Consider the following 16,945-nt stretch of genomic DNA (forward strand, 5'->3'; position numbering starts at 1 on the left):
GGCACTGCAAAAAATGTTAAAGATAAGGCATCAAAACCAAGGAAACTCATGAATCATGTTTGTAAGACCCAACTGGGCTAAGACTTTGAGAATGGTTTCTATGTTAAAACTCACAACTAATGCTACAACTACTCAGCACTCTGTCGAAATACCATGTGCTTAAAGGACCTCAAGTCCTGACAACATCCTATACCAGGCTGTCCCTGTTCCAGGCCTCCAATGAAAGGTTAGTCTGGCTCCTTCATGTCACTTACTGTGTGATGGTCTGCATAGGGACAGACAGGTAAGTAAGAAGACAGGTGATCTTACACAGCCTTTGAACATCATTAAATTGAATCATAAAGGTAGTAGTAATATTATATGCCTTAGTGCACACATGATTCATATAAACTTTTATGTAGTACGTGAGGTGAAAAATTCCAATAAACATTTCCATAGATGAAAAATAATGCACGAAGAAAACATGATCATACAATAAATATGATTTATCTGAATCAATATGGGCAGGATACAACAGATAAACCATGCTGGGGCATTCCAACATCCATTTTGGGGGAGCTGGAAGATTTCATCCCTCTACATTAGCATTTCCTAAAATGTGGGATGCATAACACTGGTATGAGAGGTAATTTTTAGATCATAGAGAGACAAGGCATTAAATAATATCGACTCACTTAAGAATAAATTAACTCCTCTTTCAATTAATTCTCTTTTAATTTTTCTGATTAAAAAAGAAAGTCTCAGTTGATGTCAGCATACCTTAAAAACCTATCTAATACTTTACAGTCGTATTTCTGTGGGAAAATATCAGGACTCAAGAGTATTCTGAAGACAATTCAGGCTTTAATACATTTGTTTCCACAGTATTTATTTCTATGTTTTTTTTTTTTCATTTGTAACAAGTAATATTGCTGTGATAAAGTTATTTTAGATTTAACAAATTGAGTTAATAAAAACTGAAGTAAATAATAACACAGTAAGTACACAGATTCGACAAAAATCGATGATCAAATTTTGGATAGCACTGGCTTAGAAAACACATTTGTGCTTCACTCATATATTTTACTCATGTAGAATCTTGGATCCAAGGTGAGACAGACTTACTTAATGTTATAAAACCATAAAGGGGTAAATACGATTCTAAAATCCTGAGTCTCTATAACATTAACATAAAAAAAGTAAAGACCAAAATTTGAGGGCAATTTCTTTTTTTGTGTGAGGGTTTTTTTTTTGTGATATTTGTAAGAGTGTTTTGTTCTTTTTTTTGTAATAATGAGATATAATTGACATATAACACTGTACTCATTTAAGCTGTTCAACATAGATTTGGTACGTATATATACTACAAAATGGTTACCACAGTAAATGGTAATTACCTACCATTCATTACCATAAAGTGACTTTGCTTTTCAAAAGTGATTTCAAATTATTCAACAAAATACATAGTTACTTTTTAAAAAAATTTTTTTACTGAACTGAGGATCAATTTAGATAATATGAAATCATAAACAATTATGAAGTGCAATTGACTCACAATTGCCTTTCCTCTTTTCTTATCTTTAATGGAATGGAATAGAGCAAGTAGATGAAATCATTAAGGAAATGCAAGAAATCTAGAGTATCCACTTCAAATTTGGCTATGTTTCTAATTAGATAAACATTACATTAAAACCAAGAATTTGTACAGATATCACACCATTGGGGAAAAAAGCATTTCTAAACAGGATGTCCAAGAATTCTTCTGAAGAGTAAAAAGAGGAGAGCGAGAATTCATTTTCACTTGACAATTTTTATATTGCATAGATCACTTGTGTGCAACTCATATGTGGCAGTCTTATCAGTAGTTCATAACTTCTCAGTCAGATTCTACAGAGGATATCCCATCAAGTTCTGGCAAAAACTGTTGACCCAGAAAAATACTGCTGCATTTTTATTATTTACTCTTTTGCCCTGAAGTGGATTTATTTTGGTTAGGTTTGGTTCCTTGAATTATTATAATTCCCAGGAGGAAAGTGGTATTTTATTCTAAAAACAAGATTATGAGTGAATTTCACTCTCTCTTTTAAAAGAAGCACAGAGCCACCTGGGTGACTAGGTGGACTGAGCTCTGGCATAGGCTCAGGTCATGATCCTGGGGTCTTGGGATCAAGCCCCAGTATGAGCCTCCCTGCTCTGTGAGGAGCCTGCTTCTACCTCTCCCTGTCCCACCCCCCTGCTCCTGCACTCGTGGGCGCTCGTGCGCGCGCTCTCTCTCTCTCCCTCCCTCTCAATCACAAATAAATAAAATCTTTAAAAAAAAAAGAAGCACAGAAGATACCACATACAAAGTAGGCACTGTATTTGAATATATGAATACATTAGCTTAGTTTTAAACAAATAAATTAGAACTTTACTCATTTCAAATCAGAGGGAGGTGAACAGTTGGGAGTTTGGAAAGAGTGCTTAAAGACAATTTCATTTCTTTTACATCTGTATGCTAAGCTAAGATGTAATTAGAATGAGAAAGCAAAGGAAGATCAGAGGAAGAAAGCACTAACCTGGAGTACATCAGTGGGAGAGATAATGAATAGTATCATAAGGAATGGAGGAAAAACAAAGTGACGACTCAAAAGGAAAGAAAATGGAGGAAATATACCACCTTGGAAAGAAAACAGAGATCATGATACTGTGGCTACATACCAGAAATAAAGCAACTTCAGGAAGTAACATCTGCAAGTTTAATTCGGTGTTCTCCATCATAATGTAGTGTATCAGTAAATAAGGAGGAGGCTGATGAAGGGTTAAGTCACACAGGTGCTAGGGGGACAGACAGGTGTTTACGCACTATAAAACCAAGAGTGTTGCTCCAGACGGAACCTGGAAAAGACTGAGGCTGATGTGGACCAGAACAGAGTGGGAGGAAAATATCTGCCATTAGTGAAGCCATAACTTATGACCTTCCACCACTTCCTTAATCTTATTTAGTTGTCCCTTCCTCCTCTTCTTCTTCTTCTTTTTTTTTTTTAACATCTTTCTCTCTTTCTTTCTTTGACATTAAGAGAGAAAGAGAGAGCAATCACAAGCAAGGGGAGCAACAGAGGGAGAGGGAGAAGCAGACTCTGCTGAGCATGGAGCCCAGTCATGGGGTTTAATTCCAGGTCTCTGGGATCATGACCTGAGCTGAAAGCAGATGCTTAACTGACTGAGCCATCCAAATGCCCCATGATTTAGTTGTCCTTCTATAATGCAGAGGTGATATTAGCCACATTAGGGCTACTCTGAGCTCAATATTATTTATATAATATGCAAAGCATTTAGATGAGAGGGAAGAAGATAGTAATTATTACTGTTATTATTACTACTATAATCATCATCATCATCATCAGTAATGAAAAAGCATCCTAGGACTCTAAGTCATGTTTCAATGGTAAGAAATTTCAAAAATCAGGTAAAGTAACGATGATTAACAGTTAATGATAAAGTATTACATGTATGATACAGCATGCTCTTCCATTTCTAAAATTTTCTCATTCAAATATTAGCAGATAGACCTATAGGGTAAAGATACAGTAAAAAAATTCTTATATACATTTATGTCTATATGGCTATACAAATAATAGGATACAGGTTTATCCTTAAAGATAAAATATAATCACATAAGAGAAATAGTTATCAATCCTGTTTTCTTCTTCCTTCCTTACCTATGAATGAGGCTGTGACCTGCCCCCTTTTTAGTCAACTTTAGAACAAAACTAAACATTATCACTTTTGACCTCCCTTACTTAGTTTTAATCATGATAGGCCAGAAGGTAAGCCTGACCTCAGCATTCTCTCTTTCCCTTTCATGCCAGAATTTTCTTTCTTCTTTATTCATTTATGTAATTCAGAATCCAATGAAGTAAAGAAAATTCAAGTGTTCTGCGTGCAGTAGGGCTCAGTGGGAAAAAGGAAGAAGGCCATGCCCCTTTATTATTAATAAATGATTGCAACAGACATTTTTTATCATATCCTGATTATAGCCCAGACACTGTGTTAAATATTTTAAATCTCCTTTGTCAAAGAATTAAGAAATTTCCTCAAGTAATTTGGTAGCCACACTTAGAAAAAGATTTTTGAAACCAGAATTATCTCAGGTCCAAGACCATGATCTTATCTACTATAGGTTATATCAAGGACGTGTCCTTTTATTTTTTTTAAATATTTTATTTACTTATTTAAGAGAGAGAGAGCATGAGTGGGGGAGAGAGGCAGTTGGAGAGGAAGGTACAGACTTCCCCACAGAGGAGGGAGCCTGATGCGGGGCTCGATCCCAGCACCCCGGTATCATGACCTGAGCCGAAAGCAGACACTTAACCATCTAAGCCACCCAGACACCCCCCAAGGAAGTGTCTTATGAAATTTTAACAACATGGTTCATTGAGAACACTGTATTTTACTTGGAATTCTCACTTAAATCTGTCAGAACATATTCATTTAAAACAAACTCTTTCAGCACACAAGATTATAAACTCTTTAAATCCAATCTAGATGGATACACATGTAGATGTATGCCCAACACCTGTCAGTACGTGGAAGATAGCAGATGCTTCGTAAATTGTTTTTACATAGGTGAATAGATTAATAAATAAAACATGTAAGTATTTTCAAAAGAACCAGAAGTTCTAACATTAAGAACCTAATCTCTTCTCCAAATTTATTTGGTACTATATCAAAAGATGACAGGTATTGTTAGCCAAGTTACCTAAAACCATTCTCAGGTGGGAAAACAGCTGAGAAAGCCAGTCACAAACTTTTATCCAAAACACCCTTAATAATAAAATTCCATGTCCATTTACATTAAATTTAGACGTGTTATGAATGTGACAGAAACACAGCAATCAATTCCAAGTCCAATCAGGAAAAATTTTGATAAAAGCCAATCAAATATTCCCAAAATGTGATCCTTGCTCTGAAAGTAGGGTGCCATGTGAACGTGGGCAGATGAATTAATCTTTTCACTCTTTTGTTTTCTCATCTGCTCTAAGAGAGAGGGACTAAACAACAGCACAACTTTGGCAAATAGTTTTGGCACAACTTTTGAATCTCTGATTGCTAAGGTAATAAATTCGCTGCAAGGGATTGTTAGGTCTCATCTTCAAAGCTCCTTAGAAAAGAGTTATGCTTTCTTCTGTATCTCAAGTTTATCCTGACTTATTTTGAAATTTGCTTCCACATCAATAAGCAGGATGCATTTCTAGGTATGTTAATTCCTTTCTGGTACAGATGTCACTTAAGTGGAAGCAATATAGTTGACACCAGGAAGTTTACATCGAATTTTGTTTCCTTTTACTTAAATAGTTCAAACAACATGGACGTTGCTGCATTCATACCTTTGAAATAATCTATTTGACATGATACATTTATCATATACTTTGTCAGTAAAACAGCGTCTGCCTTTTTTTGTCATACCCATTTATATATATATCACATAAATACACTCATTTGGATGTATGTATAAAAGTTTATTATAGGGGCGCCTGGGTGGCTCAGTGGGTTAAAGCCTCTGCCTTCGGCTCAGGTCATGATCCTGGGGTCCTGGGATGGAGCCTCGCATCAGGCTCTCTGCTCAGCAGGGAGCCTGCTTCCCTTCCTCTCTCTGCCTGCCTCTCTGCCTACCTGTGATTTCTGTCTGTCAAATAAATAAAATCTTAAAAAAAAAAAAGTTTATTATAATACAACCATGCTCATTTGTAGGATCATATAAATATACTTGCTTTTATGTATGTATACATTTTTATTGAAACACAGCCACACATACTTTGTACTGTATGTGGTTACTTGAGTACTGCAAGGACAGACTTGAGGAGTTGCAACAGAGACTATATGGTCCCCCAAACCTAAAATATTTACTATCTGGTTTTTAGGTGAAAAAGTTTGCTGACACCTGACCTAAAAGAAACCTGAGACATCTTCCAGAGTAGTGTGCCCAGTAAAAAGAGAATGCAAATTATACAGGTAAGTTTAAACTTGCTAGTAGCCACATTTTATTATTTTTAGTATTTTTTAAAGATTTATTTATTTATTTGAGAGAGACAGCATGTGAACGAGCTCAGGGGGAAATAAAATCCCAAGCAGAATCCATGTTGAGTGCAGAGCCCAAAACAGGGCTCCATCTCACGAGCTGAGCTCACAACCTGAGCCGAAATCAAGATAAGGATACTTAACTGACTGAGCCACCCAGACACCCCTAAATAAACTGAATTTTTTAAAATGTGGCTACCAGGGGTTCCTGGGTGTCTCAGCCGGTTCAGTGTCTGCATTTAGCTCAGGTCATGATCCAGGCATCCTGGGATCGAGACCCTCATCCAGCTCCCTGTTCAACAGTGAGCCTGTTTGTCTTGTTCTCTCTGCCCTTACCCCTGCTTGTGCTCTCTCTCTCTCAAATAAACACTTTAAAAAAAAAATCAATTTATTTAAATAAAAAAAGGAAACAAAACCAAAAAAATAGTTTACCTATTTGTCCCCTTTCTGCCTTCCCTTTTTGTACCAAAACTATTTACAAAGCATTGGCTTGGGATATAATACTCAGGTAGGGGGAAGTTTAATCACAAACTCAGTACAGATTTTTAATTTTAGCCACCAGGAGGTTTGGTACAGACAGGAAGGAAAAGAAATGTTCTGCTTCCTGGAGACACCAATACGGGACAAATAAGTAACATTGGTCATTCTGCTTCCTCAAGATCACCCTCATACACAGATAGTCTCCTTTCCCCTACATTAGCACCCACTCTTTTGTTTCCATGATGGAATCAAGTGTCACAACTCAGGTGAATTAAAGTCAGAGAGTTCACTCCCACAAGGATGTTTGAGCTTTTCCCCTGCTCTTATTACAGGATTTGCGTTTTGGGTGTGGGCTAGAGAGAGATGAAACCCCCAGTGTCCATAAAACACACACTAGAAGGTGCCTTAAGGGAGCAGTGGAAGACAGATTGAGATTAAGAGTTTGGAAACTTGGATTCTGAACATGCTACTAATTATCTGTGTGTCTTTGGCCAAACCAGTTAACTTGTCTAAAATATGGGAGTTGGGATAGGCTTACAGTCCTATAATCCTGTTAATTTTATATAACAGAAGTTGGCACTGAGTAATGCTGATTTCCTGACAAGATAGGCTCTATCAGTAAAATGTAATATTTAGTAAGATTTCAAAAACTTCCCCCTGCAGGAGTTTTATTAAAAAATTTACTAAAATATAATCCACATGCAATATAATCCACCATTTTATAATGTACAATAAAATCGTACTATGGTATGTATATTTGTTTTCCCCTCAAATTCCTATGTCTAAATCCTAGACCTGTGATGATGGGTATACAGACAGAATTTGGCTATCTGCCATCTGGAAGAAGGCCTTTTTCACCAGAACCTAACGAGCTGGCAAGTGGATTTTGGACTTCCAGCCAATGGAAACTGTGAGCAACAAATTTCTGTTGTTTATAAGCCACCAAGTTTGTGGTTATCGTAGCCTTACGTGATTAAGACAAGTGGTTTACAGTATATTCATAAGGTTGTTCAGGCATCACTTCATAATTCCAGAGTATTTTCTCCCTTTCTTCCTCCCTTCCTCCTTTCCCTTCTTCCTTCTTTCCTTCCTCTCTTCCCTCCTTCCTTTCTTCATCCCTTCCTTTCTCGTTCTTTTCTTAAGATTCTATTTGTTCATTTGAGAGAGAGAGAAAAAGAGAGCTTGAAAGAGACCATGAGCAGGAGGGAGGGAAAGAGGGAGAAGCAGACTCCCTGCTGAACAGGGAGCCTGATGCAGGACTCCATCCCAGGACTCTGGGATCAAGACCTGAGCTGAAGGCAGACACTTAACTGACTGAGCCACCTAGGCACCCAATTCCCGAGTATTTTCATCATCCTAAGGAAACTGTACACCCAATAGCAGTCACTCTAGTCTTCCCCTACACCCCCTTCTGGGCAAGAATAATTTATTTCCTGTCTCTATGGATTTCTGTGTTTTGTACATTTCATATAAATGAATTAACATATAGCCTTTTGTGTCTGGCTTCTTTTACTTAGAATATATCAAGGGTTTATCCATGCTGTACTATCAGTATGCCATTCCTCTTTAGGGCTGAATAACACTCCACCATATGGGTATCATATTTTGTTTATCCATTAATCAACTATTGACATTTGGGTTATTCCCACTTCTTGACTATTATGAATAATACTGCTATGAACATTTTTGTACAAATTACTTCTATTATGGTCAATGTGATTTGTAGGGTCTCTGTAAAAAAAACTTTTCAAAAAATCTTCTAGTCTTCAATATTTCACTGTTTTTACTGGGTACAAGAAGACTTCGACATTCTTTCTTCTATAAAAGCACCTTGGAGGGACTGTGATAAAGAACATTTAACCTATTCTTTGAGTCAAAAGTTTAAAAAATTTACATTTTTTACCTCTCCCCTCTATACCTGTCCCTTAATCAATTTCCCTTCAGGCTCAGGGCTACCAGCTTGAGTTTCTACTTCTACAAAGACAAGAAAAAGAAGGGAATTATTCTCAGCTATAGTTATAAACTAAGGAATAATAGGTTAGTTCCTGCATCTTCTATGGCATTGCTATTCAATAGACCCATAATGTGAGGCACATACATAATTAACATTTCTCTAGTACCTACATTAAAAGAAAAAATAAACTGGCAAAATTAATGTTTTGTTTAGCCCAGTGTATTCATTTCAACATGTAATTGGTATAAAAATTACTAGAGGTATTTTAAATGTTTCCTTGTACTAGGTTTCCAACATCCCAGGGCAGACACAAAAAGAAGGGGATGTGAAGGTAGAGGCAGAGATTAAAGTCATCCATCCACAAGGCAAGGAATGCCAAGGATTGCCACCATAACCAGAAGCTAGGAAGGGGCAAGGAGGGATTCTTCCCTAGAAACTTCAGAATGAGTATGGCCTTGCCAACATCTTGATTTCACACTTCCAGCTTCAAGACCTCTGAGAGAGTAAATTTCTGTTGTTTTGGGCCACTTATTTTGCATTAATTTGTTACAGCTGCCCTAGGAAACTACTACAGATTTTGGGAGGTGTTTAAACTAGCCACATGTCAAGTGCTCATAGCTAACTGTGGCTACTTCCAGCACAAATTAAAGCTTTAGAGGGGTCTTCGGTGGCCTTTTGCCAAACATTACTACAGAAAAAGAGAACCTTGGAACAAAATCTCAGTTCAGATCTGACAGAGTGAGCCATCTCGCCTAGAATTATTCCTTTCCAAAACAAAACAATCTGTTATCTACCTTAAGGGAAAGGATTCTTGATTACTCCAAGAAGACAGAACAACCTGACAATTCACTAGGCACTGTGCAAAATATTCCTGCCTTCCCCCCCCCTTTATTTCTCTAAGCACAGAATTCACATCTAATGATAATATGTACATTATTGTTTACCAAAAGGATTAGTCATTATACTGTATTTGTAGGTTCCAGGGACATTTTTCTTCTATTTTCCACTTTCCCAAGATTCGACCACATAGTTCTAGTTCCCTTTAAAATTAAAGAAAAACATCTTTTCTGCATTCATTACATCACAAAACAGATCAAGAGCACAGGCCAATATCATATCTGTTAGTGGCTCACAGGCAGTGAAACAAGGCTTAGCAGAAAAATTAAATTATTTCATTACTCAGGACACCTCTTCAACATGAGAAGCCCTTACTTTATATTATCAGGTATTCAGTAAGGTGCTCTGAAAGTTGCAACAGTAAAAGTGTAGCATATATACAAGGGGGAAAAGTAAACTACTAGATTATGAATCACAAAACTTAGATTCCAGCTTTGACATTGATGCCAGACATATGACCTTGAGCAGGTCACTTACCACTAAGAATCCCATATGTAAAATTGGAATAATGACAAGTCCTGCCTTACCTGCCTCCCATGAGCATTTAATACGGTTCTCAAGCATCGAAAAGCATCAGAATCTTATAGATGTGTTATTAAAACACACACTGAGGGACTCATTTCCACAAATTCTAATTCTCTAGGTTTGGGCTGAGGTCCAGGAATCTGCATTTCCGATCACTTTACCAGGTGATGCTGATGCTGCTGGTCCCTGAACTAACTACATTTGAGAACTACTGGTTCATAGTATTTTACAAGATGGCGAGCTCTAAGAGGACAGGTACTAGGTGTCATTAGGCATGATACTATCACAGTAAAAAGCTCAGGCTTTGGAGATATATAGACTCAAATTCAATACTGCTTTGATTCCTTAGTCAGGTCATAACCCCTCATCTAGGAAATGGGTTCTTGTCAGGTTAAATGGGATAACTGCACTCACGAATGTGATGTATCTGGCATAGATATGCTCAATAAATTTTCACTCATTATTATTGTGGTTGCCTCTAGCCCCTAACAGCCTTGCTAAACAGACTGTTCAGCTAATATTTCATAGTTAACAAGTGCTAAACAAATTAAGGGTGTTATTACAGTAGTGTAAGGCAACATCTCATCAAACTCTGTTTATCATATAGATGAAGTATCTGGTTGACATCATCAATGGGAGTTTAGGGGGGAGAGAAGAATAGAAGGAATTGGCTCATCACAGTCTTTGCCCTAGTACATTCCACCACAGTTCCTTAGGGGCTATTACGTGCACCTTTCTTTATCTGGGTTAGTTGTTGTTGTTGTTGCGGTTATTGTTTGTAAAATGTATTTTGGAAATCTTTCATCATTTTGAGCCACCGGATCCTTCTATCTTTGGAAACTTTATCTCTTTGCAACTTGATAAAATTTCTGGAAGCCCCATCACAGAAACCTTCCCAACTCTTTCCCAGTGCCAGTTTCCCACACAGATGGCTCCAGCTGGCAACGGTCTTTGGTGTCTTCCTTCTAGGAAGCAGACCCTAAATGTTGTGGCTGGTATACAAGTAAATGGATGCCCACTTGTTTGTTGCTTTTGGTGATGATGATAATAATAGCACTAACTGCAACTAACACTTAGTCCATGTGACAAAGCCAGGCACCTTTCTGAGTGCTCTACACATAGAAGTTTAATCAATTTGGGTATTTCTTTTTCATTGATATTCTTCATTATTATTATATCCCTATTTTAAAGATGAGGTCATACTGCAAAAAGGTGAGGTCAGGGGAACAAATGTGCTATAAAGTCTGCTATCCAATCTTCAACCCTGAAGAAGGGCAGACACCAGGGTGCTAAGAAGTGGATACTGGTGACATCATCATCACCATTACCACCACTACCACCAGTGCCAAGAGGACAGGGTCTATGTTTCACTTAGAACTAAACAACATTCTTAGAATGAGAACAATGCAATGTTTAGCACTGGCAGATCCTCAAATGGATGTCGAATGACTCGGCGAGCAATAGCTCACATGAAATGGTGCTGGCTAAGTATCAGACACCGTACTGAGCATGAAGAACACATACATGATTTCAAGCCTAATAAACACCCAAATAAAGTAAATACACTTATTCTGTCCATTTTATAGGTGGTGGGAAAAGCCACCTAAGAGAATGAGATAAAATAACTCAATCACACAGCCTTTAAGTGGCTGACCTATCTATTACATTTCAAAGTCCCTGCTCTTAACTACCTGTGCTGCTGGGTCTCCAGGTCCCATTTTTGGCAATGTCGGAGATGCCACAGGCTACTCTTCCACCTACCATCCTCAAGCTCTGGGGTTAAACCCGTATTTCAACAAACAACTACTACACAGGTTGATATGATATGCATAGTAACGTATAGATTTTCATCTGTTTTTCTCCCTTCCTCCTAATATGTTTCACTCAGCAGAATACTTTTTTTTTTTTTTTTTTGTAGATACAGGTCCTAGACTCTATCAGTAAGGGAATTTTATTTATAGCTAAGACATCCAGCTTGGCTGAGCATATCTAATGAAGCCATTAATGATGTTGCTTCAGGAGAGGTCTTAAATTGAATATTTCTAATAACTTTTGGGTTGTATGACTGCTACTATATGTCCATGCCTATGGGGATATAAAGCTGCTGCCAGTTTCTCTATTTACCTCAACATCTTCATTACTGATTATTATTTTCCCACTATGAAATGTACTTAAGTACTTAAATTGATATTCAAAAGGAGTTTTCCACTTGCTGTTTATTATTTTCTGGGCATACTTCTTCCCATTCTTTTCTTGAATTTTCATCACTGGAGTCACTGCTTTTTAATCTAGTTATTAGCTCTCTTCTTGCTAAATCTTTCTACTGCTTTGGCTTCATTTCATGGCCATGGTTAGAAGACAGCACAGAGGAAATAGGAAATCTATTCGTTGGGTTCAGTCAGCATGACTATAAATGCATTAGCAAGCCAGTTTCTTAGAAAGAGAAACAATAAAATAGGAGGTCACTAAAGGACTATGCTTTGCAGTAACTATATGAAAACTGACATTTATCCAAACCTTTTTTGATCTTAATTTTATTTTTGTAACTTTTGCAAGAGCAGAGTCAGTACTAGGTTTAATATCTGTCTAGAACTGTTAATTATTTGAATGTTGCCCATTCTTCTGTTTATTCTAGAAAAAATATGAGAATGTTGAGAAATGAAATACTATACAGGCTGTTCTATGAGGACAAGCTGTGAAACTAACTTCAGTGTGCTCTCCATCCTGGTGGAGCTACATGGGCATTATGAAGAAGGCTTCCCTTCCCTTCCCTTGTTTTCAGCATGATCCTGAACTTTGCTGGAATATTCTGATTAAGTGGACAGAGGATACTCATTGAGTTCTATTATCACAATCAATATATACCGGAAGTTCCTAGTGTATATCTTTGTCCTCTTACCCTGGAAGAAGCTAAAACCATAGACAGCCTACTTAATCTTAATGATAAGAGATTTCCTGAGCATAAAAATCCCTTCTGAAGACCACTGAATATTCTCTCCAAGTAGTCTGATTGCAGATATTGGCCTTTGGCTTGTATTTTTTTACTGTCATAGATACAAGCTATATGCCTATGACCAACTATTCAACCCAGGGCTCCTTCTTGCTCCATATTTTGTGCACACTCACCAATGCTAGAATATGTCTCTCTTGAATTATACAGGACCATTACTCCACCGTTTACCCCCAGATGCAGCTGTAACAATGGCATGGGATTTTGTGAACAAGTCAACAAATGCTTGCATTTGGAAAGGATGCACTTTCTCAAAAAGAGATAATTGCTGAAGTTGGTAAACTGCACCACAGAGATGGGAATAAATTTAGCCTCCCCGAAACCAAAATCAACTGAGAATACATCAAACATACACATTTTTTTCATTCATTCACAGAGGGTATTCACATAGCTTGCTGCTTCTTTCCATACATGAACATATGGACCAGCCATTTTACTCTTTCTTTCAAATTCTGCCAATGTGAACAGAATCAGTAACACATGGTTGCGCATAGGAACTAGGTAAAACTTTGTAGTAAGTTAAACAAAATTTTAAGCTTAGCTCTAACATTTCCAGAATTAATTAATTGATTGGTTAATTTCTCAGACCATGTGTATAGCTAAAGCCAAAAATTTCTGAGTTGAAAAAGGACTTTGGGAACAATCTGTTTAATAGCCTCAGTGTACAGAGGTGTAAAGTGAATCCCAGAGGAGCAATGCTCTGTATTTGGCTAATACTGCAACCAGTAAACTGGAAAAACAATAAGAGTGTTGCTTAATAGTAAAATATTATCTGGTTGCAAGACCTAGACAATACTCAAGTTGTACCTATATAAAGGCATGTGTACATGCACTTGTATAAGTAACTGCATACATATACCTACATGGATATACATCATAGTCAAGCACATCAGTAATCTCTGTCAAAACTATGTTTCCTGTCTGGTTTCTTCTTCATTACTGACATGACTAATACTGGGCCACTGCTCTGCTATTAATCAGCGTGTACGTATTTTTGGTTTGTATTCCTCCAAAATCAGTGTGAAGGATGGTTTGGAAACAGCTAGTTTATTTGGGAGATGATCCCAGGAAGCAGGGGTGAAGCAGGGAAAGGTAGAAGAAACTACTGTAGGCAACTGGGATTCCATCTTTCCTGGGGATCTTTAAGGAACCATGTAGAATGTGCCTAATAACTGTCCTCCTAAATGACAGGAGGCTGTGGTATTTATTACTGTTCTTCATACCTCACTGGTTGAGGAATGTAGCAGAGGAGAGTGAGCTTCTCATAGTTTCTCTTGCTTGTAACTATAGACAAAGACTGGAGGCAGAAAAACCCACAGGGGGCACAGTGTACCCAGCAGTAGCTGAAGTAAGAAATGGGCAAGGTGGTGTTATACCAAGAACATCTCATATAAAGTTTAAGGCACATAAACCAAATCTCATACTTTATATATTTAAACCTAATACACACACACACACACACACACGTAAAATAAAAATTTGTATGGATTAGCTTCAGAGATGACTAGTCCCCTCCCTTAACATAAAAGTGACTACAGTCTGCCTTGGGTTCATAGTCGACCTTAAACTTGGAGACTGCTTTCGCGCTCTCTCTCTCTCTCTCTCTCATGTCTGGCCAGTATGCAGCATTCATTTATTTGAAATATGTTTATTTAATTATAGAATGGCACAGTTCACTAGTCATTTTGAAGATGCTAGTGAAGATGAAGATAGCAGTGATCTAAAAACAACAAAAAAACCCCCAGAAATATCTTCCTGAATAAAGCTTCAATCAAGGTGGGAAAGACATTTAGTATAAAAACAAATAAAATACAGTTATTCATATATTGATAAGAAACCTAGAGAAAATAAAATAATAATAGGGGTAGAGAATGTTGCTGAAAGAAAATGTTGCTATTTTCACTAGTATTAATTTGTTTATTGTTGTCAAGAAAAGCCTCACCAACTAAGTGGCATTTAAGCAACAATTCAAATAAGGTTAGAGGGCAAGTGACAGGGACATTTAATGGAAGAAATTTCTTGGCAAAAGGAAGACTTTGTACAGACACCCCCAACAACCAGTGTACTTGGAAAAGTGTATAGTAACAACAACAACAAAAAAACAGTGCTAGAAATAAACTTTGCAAACTGGTAGACCAGGAGCTGTATCTCTAGCCTGAAGACCATTTTGGTCTGTTTTATGCGGGCTTTTTGTTTTCATTTTTAAAATTGATTTGAATTGGTTGGCAATGTTAAAAAAAATAGGAGATTTATGCATAAAAATGTTGAAGAACTAGAAGACCTAGCCCAGAAGACTAGAGTTGGGCACTAATTAGCTGGTTGCTAATTTAGCAGGATATGTTTTCTCCGTTTTCCACAATTACCAGCATCCTATATTGTATGTAGGAGTCACTATCACTTGAAGAATGTTCACTCATTTGTTAACTTCCTTACTCATTCAGGTAGTGGAGTTCTGTGATCCCTGGTTTAAATTCACTAAGAGGCAGGATAATAAAACCAATTTTATAGAGACTGGATTTTCAGACTACTACTACTTCTTCTTCTTCTTCTTTTTTTTTAATTATTGTCAGAGACTTAGCCTAATATTTGGCAAAAGAGAAGAACATTTCTATTGTACCATAAATTACTAATCAATACCTTTAAATAATTAGCAGACCTCAAGATCTATCTCTTGCAGGAGCAATATGCTTATAGATTTGGATCTTCTATCTTATTTAGGAAAAGACCCATTTGAGATCCACTAATTACAGTAAACATAACAGACACAAATATTTTCCTTGCCAAAAACTTACCATGAAATCTATGACTAAGAAAGTATAGGAAAGGAAAAAACCGAGAAGCTAAAGCAGTTAAAGAAATCTGTTCAAAATTCAGAGTACTGAGTGCTATATAAATTAATGAAATCAAGACAAATAGCAAGAAAACAAAAACATTAATTAAAGCTCGACTTTACCTACACTGAAGGAGGCATATGGTAAGAGAATATTAATGCCAAGTGAAACAGTTCACAAAAAAGCTCACAGAAACAATCGATATACCGACCGATTCCCAACAAAAAGCTAACTGAACAAAAAGATACAGGTACTCATCTTCAATGAGAATTCAAAGTTTTTCAAAACACAACTGAGAAGATTAATGTCTTCCTTGATTTTCAGCTCTTTTAATTTCTTGACATCTACTCAGCACACTGGGTTAAATAAGCACATTGCTGTAGTCAAATACTGAGAAATCCATTCACTGCTTTAAACTTTAAAGAATATGTTCATCCCAGAGTAGGAGAAGTTAGAACCAGACTGATTCAGTTAAGGCCCTTTCTGGAGGGTCCATGTACACAAAAAGACTGGAGAAAAGCAAGTGAGGCACAAAGCCTGATAAACACTGGTGGAGAATGACAAGATTTACTCTCCGACCAGATGAGGGAAAAGCGATAAAGCTAAAACAGGTGTCTAGATGCCAACATGTCCATAATCAGGGAATGGTGAGGATATTTGTGAAGATAAAAGGTTCAGATTTAAAGGTAGGGCACTATAACACTTATGAGTGAATGTGGGTTAACATTCACATAGAAAACATGACATTCACATAGAAAACGTAACATTCACATAGAAAAACAGTGAGAATGAAAGCCAAAATTTCAAGAATAAATTTGTAAGCATAAACTGGACAAATCAACAATATAACTAAAGGACTATATTCTAATGATCAAAATTATGGATTCTGGAGTCAGTCTGCTTGAGTCCGAAACTTAACAATTTCCCCACTTACTGGCTTGGGTAAGTTTCTTAACTTCTTCTTGATGTTTCAGTAATGATATTAATAGTAATGGTGTTGCCAATAAAAATAAATAGTTAACAGTGACTTCTTAGTGAAGTGACTTCTTAATTACTCATGATGTAATTAAATGAGCTAAAGTACAACAGGTGAGCATAGTGCCTGGGATGGAAAAGTCATCTCTATATGTTAGTATTACCACTGCTAGCTTTAATTTTGTAACAATTACAAATAATCTGTTCTATCAAGCTTTCAATCTATATAAATAT

General features: G+C 36.9%; 1 protein-coding gene across 7 annotated transcripts in view; it reads right to left on the minus strand.

Moving 5' to 3' along the window:
* CNTN4 (contactin 4) overlaps positions 1 to 16,945 on the minus strand; it is a 963,126-nt gene that overhangs the window by 474,964 nt on the left and 471,217 nt on the right. The window lies entirely within an intron of this gene.

Source organism: Lutra lutra, chromosome 1 (assembly GCF_902655055.1).
Source record: "Lutra lutra chromosome 1, mLutLut1.2, whole genome shotgun sequence".
NCBI lineage: Eukaryota > Metazoa > Chordata > Mammalia > Carnivora > Mustelidae > Lutra > Lutra lutra.